The sequence below is a fragment of the Myotis brandtii genome, unplaced genomic scaffold, assembly GCF_000412655.1.
Source record: "Myotis brandtii unplaced genomic scaffold, ASM41265v1 scaffold146, whole genome shotgun sequence".
Lineage (NCBI taxonomy): Eukaryota > Metazoa > Chordata > Mammalia > Chiroptera > Vespertilionidae > Myotis > Myotis brandtii.
Window position 1 is genome coordinate 852154 of NW_005355247.1, and position 7083 is coordinate 859236.

Sequence of the window (7083 nt, forward strand, 5' to 3'; positions counted from 1 at the left end):
ATTTCAGAGAAGAGAGAGATAGAAACATCAATGATGAGAGAGAATCATTGATTGGCTGCCTCTTGCATGCCTCACACTGGGGATCAAGCCCACAATCTGGACATGTGCTCTGACTGGGAATCAAACCGTGACCTCCTGGTTCATAGGTTGATGCTCAACCGCTGAGCCACACTGGCCGGACTCCAATTTTTTTTTTTTTGGTGTTTGTTAACAGGACATGTATAATATGCCATGGGAAAGTTGACTCAGGAAACTGGAAATCTCTGAATATTGGACAAATCCTCATGAATGACAGAGAGCTGAGGTCCGTGGAGAAGCAGTTTTGGATTGAGGCTACTATGCAAGCATGGAACTTGGGTGAGGACAGAGACATAAAACCACCTGTCATATAGCAGCAATTTGCTATAGGAAATTCTTAGGTTGGAATATCAGCATGAAAAGCAGTAAATAATGTCACAACTTTGAAAAATTCTTGTTCACCAAATTATTCAACCTAACAGTTTGCCCACCTGGGAAAAGAGCTGTCTTTTTAGGAGAGTAGTTTGCTCATCAAAACTCACCCAGGACTTTGACTCACGATGATCTCCAACTCTAAGCTACTATTTGTGAACTTTCCCGAATGCAACCAGTTCACTACCTTGAAAAATCCTGCCTTAAATTACTCAAAGACAGCCCTTAAGCTTTACAAATATCCTACTTGAAATTTCCCCTTTGAGACACTCCTGGCAAATTTCAAGGTGGAAATCTCTCTCTTATAAGTTAAATGAATTTAGTTTTGTTCAACCATCATATTTTTGTGATGACCTTTTAAAGGAAATTTACCATTAGCTGGATTAAATCGTAACTGAATATTAGAGTACGTAAATCAAAAGTTAGTTTTCCAATATTGGCGTGATCAAACATTATAAAAGCCATAAAATCAAACAGTAATAAAATTACTGCTTTATTAAAACCAAGGATTTGTAGAATTTATATTTCAATATGTTCAATAATACTTATGTTCCCATGTTAGTAATGGTATTCTCTGTCAACTGTGCTGGGGACATTAGATCAAGATTATTCCTTCCCTCCTCCTTTCTTTCTCCCTCCCGTACTCCCTCCTTCCTTCTTTCCTTCCCTTTTTCCTTTTTCCCTTCCACTATTTTCTGATATTTATGCCTTTGAGTCCTTGTTATTTTTATTACTATGGCTATACCAGAGTAGTGTGTTTACCCCAGCGAAAGCTTATTTATTGAAGGTCTGTTTGTCCTTTATATGTTCATATCTCTTGGCAAATATGCTGGGCTTTTCAAATGAAATCATCTAATTTCTCTTATTGGTGATGGAAAGTTGACATTTATGAATGACAAATGTTAGAAGACCCATTATTTTCTAACCCTAGAGGTGACTAAAAAATTGGAAGAATTGACAAACATTAGTGAGACTGTACCTGAAAATGTATAGTAAGAGTATTTTTGCACTTGTTAGACTCAGCTCCATAGTGACTGTGTGTCACTATTTCTGAAAGATTAAAATCGTTGTAAGAAATTTAATGCACCATTGATTACTTCCACTGAAGATAAAAACAAAATAATATTTTGATCTGTGTTAATGCTTCATTACAATAAAGGAATACTTTTGTTGTTACCTTGGCAATTTACAATACAGTGCTTCCTTAGTTGACATTAGGCCTCCAGCAGCAGGAACAACTCACTGCTTCTCAAATTAGGATAAATAAATTAAGAGTCAAGAAAAGGGCAACATTAAAAGCACATCAATTATTTAAGGACAAATGATAAAGAATAAAGGAATGCAATTGAGGGAGGAGGCAAACTTTGAAGATGACTTGGTAGTTTAGAGACTGTCTCCAGGGCAACCTTGGGTGACATGTTCTGAAGATGGCAGGGCCACATGAAGGAGGAGCCTGTGTCCCTGTGTCACCCTGGAGGAGAGTCACCCCCTTCCAGGAATAGTTGGATTGAATGGGGACATCCCAGCTCCACAGAAAATTCCTAAAATTGTAAGACCCTGTCATTTCCAATCGATTTGTCCTGTGTTCTTGCAATTGAGTTTCTGGTCTCTTAGCTAATACCTTTGGGAAGGCTCTTCCATCCTATGCTCCTGTCGGACTGCATTGACCAAACACAATGGAGAGTGGGAGCCTTTAGTGGAGGGAGATCCCTGGAAACTTCGAAGGCAGGACCTAAGTAAACTTGAAATCAAGAGAATGGGCCTAACCAAGGAGATGGGCCACACCACTATGCCCTGAAAAACTTGTGTGCAGAGCAGGGGCTGTGAGGGGATATGATATGGCAGTGCTTTGATTTTTTAGGTTTCCTAGGAGATGGGGCATGGAGTGGTCCGACCTCAAGGTTGCAATCAGCCCCTTCTCAGGGATCTCCTGTATTCCGGACATACTCTTCCTTAACAACAGGGATGGGGAAACAGGAAAAAGAAAACATTTGCCAACTTAATAGCTACACACCAAGTACCAGGGGAAGTATTAATTTTTTTGCAGGCAATGAAAATACATCTGTTCAAGCATTTGCAATCAGAGTCACCACTTGGTTAAGTTTGGAAATGATCCATTGTCATTCTCCAAGATCTACCTGTCTCCTGCACAGGTCAAATAGATGAGTTGAATGTGGATGTGATGGGAATCCTATCCCTGAATGTCTGAAGTCCTTGATGGTGGCACTAATGTCTGCAATCCCTGCAGGAATACAGAACTCTTTTATTGGATTTTTCTAGGTAGGAGCAGTCTAGTGGTTTCCACTTGGCCTTTTCCCCCATAACAACCCTCAATCCACAGTTCAGGAAAGCAATGTGGGAATTCTGCCAACAGACAACCTTCCGTCTTGAGCTGTAGCACTGGCTCTTCCCTAGCCCTCCAGTTTCTGCAGATTTTGGACTTGCCAGCCTCCGTAATCATGTGAGCCAATCCCTTAAAACAAACCTCTCTCTCTTTCTCTCTCTCTCTCTACACACACACACACACACACACACACACACATACACACACACACACAAACACACTCTATATCAGTTCTCCAGTATCTGAATGATGAATGTTATGAGCTGAATTCATATGTTGAAGTTCCAACTCTTACTACCTCAGAATGAAAGTGATTCAAATAAACTGCTAGGGTGGGGCCCTAATTTAATATCACTGGTGTCCTTATAAGAAGGGAAAATTTGGACACAAAGAGACACCAGGGAGGCATAAGCTCCCAGTGAAAGCCATGTGAGGACACATGGAGAAGGCAGGCATCTGCAAGCCATGGAGAGAGGTCCCAGGAGAACCCAAACATGCCAATGCCTTGATCTTGGACTTTTAGCCTCCAGAACTGTGGGAAAAGAAATTTCTGTTAAATCAACTTGGCTGTTGTAATTTCTATGGCAGCCGTAACAAACTAATATATAAGGTATTGTCATATTTTTTCATAGTATTAGCAATGCTAATCTTATAATTTTACTTCTAGTAACTGCAGAAAATATTTCCCAACTTAATTAGCAATTCCATTATGCATTTTTCCCTAGGGTCCAGAAGTTGCAAGGTTTATGACTCAGAAGAATTTTGTACTTATGCTCCATTTAAAAAGGGTATGGTTTTATCTACATTTTCTCAAGAACAAAGGAGACAGTAGCCTGGTTTCCTGAATAGTTGTTCCATCATGAGAAAAATCTCTCACTCTTATTTGATGCCTGTGCACAGAATATTTCTCCTCTTTAGTGAGAGAGTCACATACCTTTTGTCAAATAAGATAGATGGTAGTGAATGAAGGGGTTGGTGTTGGAGTAGTTACTAAAGTTCTCTCAGAAAGCACATCATACCAATAAGATCCATGGAAGAAAAAGGTATTTGAATGAGGTGAGTAGGACATTGAAGTGGCCCTGGCTTAGACTTAAACTCCAGAATTGCACATAAATTGGGGTGCAGGTTTAAGAAAAGGGGAAACAATACATTAATAATTTAAGAATATTTTTAAAGCACTTTATTGAGGTATGACTGACATACAAAAAGCTGTACATATTTAATGTATACAACTTGATGAATTTGGAGATAAGTATGCACATGTGAAACCATTGCCACAAACTATGCCAGCCCCATTCTGATTCCAGGAGTATATAAAGTGAATATGTCCCTTTTTCTCAATTTTCTATTGGGGTGCAATAGACATCCCTGTTCTTTCTCCTTGTTATCCACGATTGTTTGCATGTAACTGCAGGCCCAAGTAAAAAACACTTTTTAAGACCTCTTTGGGGGTAACCTAGCATCATTCACAAGTGTGTAAATAACACTTAGGTTTCAGACTCTTGAAAAAAAAATTCCTCCTCACTGCCCAGCAAATTGCAAATCTGATTTGTCTCCACAGACATAACGGAGGGTGAGTGTCATGAGGAGAGATGATGAGAGTAACAGTGCCTGTGCAGAAATAAGTCAGGAAGCAGTTTATGGGCTGGTCTTAATGAAATTGCTGAAGAATTGTACTTTTCATAGGCTCTATTGCAGGGAAATATCACAGTGGGGTTTAATAAAATCAGAGGTTAGTAATAGAAGGGGCATTCTGGGACAATAAAAAGTAAAATTCTCTACTTCATAAAATATACCCTTTCCACTGAAATTTCCAGCATATTATAGATGAAATTGTACTAAAGTTGAGAAAAGCACATAAAGATTATGATTGTTTTTTAGCCTTTAAAAAGAATGGCTTCTTCTATTTACCTGCTAAAGCCCGAGTTGAGGGATTAGTTCTTCCCCAAGTGATTATGGCTTCCGAAATGGTCAGAGGCTGTGTTCTTCGTGTGTTTTAGGCATCAGTCAAGAGCTGGAGTCAGGGGAGAAACTATTGAAAGGCTGATGTTTCAACTACAAATTACTAGAGTGTTGTTGAGATGAAATGACCATGGTTTCCTGTTTTGTGATATTTTAGAATTCATTCTGAAAAATATGTCTGTTTAGATTGCTTTTTATCCTATCAACACCTAAGTTCTAATGATTTTTTATAAAATATATTTTTTTATTGATTTCAGAGAGGAAGGGAGAGGGAGAGGGAGAGATAGAAACATTAATGAGAGAGAATCATTGATCGGCTGCCTCCTGCATCCCCCCTACTGGGGATTGAGCCCACAACCTGGGCATGTGCCCTGACCAGAGGAAATCAAACCATGACCTTCTGGTTCATAGGTCGGTGCTCAACCACTGAGCCATGCCAGTCAGGCAATTTCAGTGTTTTAATAACTTTCATAAAGTGCTCTGTCACATGTCTACTGTATTATATATATGCCTATAACTGCAAATTAGAACTGTACATGTACTCTACAACACAATGTCAAAAATGAACATTTAAAAAAATAAACATTATTGTGGTTAAATGTCTACAACACGCAAGAAGATAAGCAAAAGTGATATTTTAAGGCTGGCAAGATAAGAACTGGAATGAAACCAATAAGGTAATGCATCTAATTGGTAGACTATATCTTGCCCATTTTTATATGTCCTTTTCTGAGTGGGATCAGATGAGACAAAGGAGGGAACTACTGGAAATAGATCAGTTTAGGGTAGACGTGATGAAATAATTTTATAGTTAAATATTTCTCAAGAGCAAGCAGTTCATTGAGCTTAAGAGAAAATTCGAATTTATATCTAAAATATGTATTCCTTTATAGTGTAGTGTTTTGGGGATATTTCTCAATGTCAACTCTGTCTGGTTTGTTCACAAATATTTTTCATCCCTCTGTGATGTCTAGCAGTTAGTTATTTTTCTCACAGTTCCAGATGTGCTTTTTTCAGTTTTTGATTTTTGCCTGATCTCATGGAGCCTTGCCCTGTGCATCTTCACTTATAATCAGCCAGACTAGCCAACGTTAACACAGATTTCCATACAGATTTTCAGATCTCCTTCTCTGCATATCATCTTATTTCAGGTTTATAGGTGCGAAGGGAATGCAAAAGTAACTGCAGCTATTGAAAAAATCTCACTGTATGTTTCCATTGATGTAAGAAATCTGTAGGGATTTTATAAGAGTTTACTTGAGCCAAACTGACAACATCAGTGAGGGAGCAGGGCTTGAAATGCTTTTGAGAATGACTGTTTTGCAGTTTCTTTTATGTATTTGAAATTAAGGAGGGATCATAAGAAATATTAGATAGGGTAAAAACAACGAAGTGGGAATTGGATTACAGGAGAGTTGAGGTTATGTGCTCTCTTGAGGGTGGTCACGCTTAGAAGGAGAAGTCTGAAAAGAAGCATTTCAAAGTTGTATTAAACTAGATGCATAGAAGCAATGGATAGGGCTGACTGAAAGCAAAGATAAGCCTGATACTACAGAAGTTACATGCCAGGGGTGTGACTACCCACCATGTCTTGTCCAGTGAGCAATTTATGATCAGATCATCTTGGGAGGTTACTTTCCATAGAAACACGCCCCCCCCCCCTCAAATTCCAAAGGTAGACTATTCAAACTATAAGAGAGATGGGTGCTGTTATATTTTCTAGAATAAGCAAGATAAAGGATCAGTAAATACAAAGTTGGTGCTGATGGCCATAATAATGAAACCAAAATTCAAGTTGAGTCTGGGTTCATTGTCTCACGTGGAAATCAGAGAATGAGTTCCACGGACAAAGAGATAAGTGAAAACAAGGTTTTATTATAGAAAGGCTCCCTGTTGCAGGGAGGGGACCCAAATGGATTGTCCTGGAAGTTCCTCTGTCTATGGCAGTGGTTCTCAATCTTCCTAATGCCGCGACCCTTTAATACAGTTCCTCATGTTGTGGTGACCCCAAACCATAAAATTATTTTTGTTGCTACTTCATAACTGTAATTTTGTGACTGTGGGATGTATTTTCATTGTTACAAATTGAACGTAATTAAAGCATAGTGATTAATCACAAAAACAATATGTAATTATATATGTGTTTTCCGATGGTCTTAGGCGACCCCTGTGAAAAGGTCGTTCGACCCCCAAAGGGGTTGCGTCCCACAGGTTGAGAACCCCTGGTCTATGGGTTCATATGTGCCCTGCTAACTTCCCAGTGGCTGGTTAGAAAAATTTGGCCCTAGCAACATCCATGTATTTTAAGCTTCAGGGTTCCCTCTCTT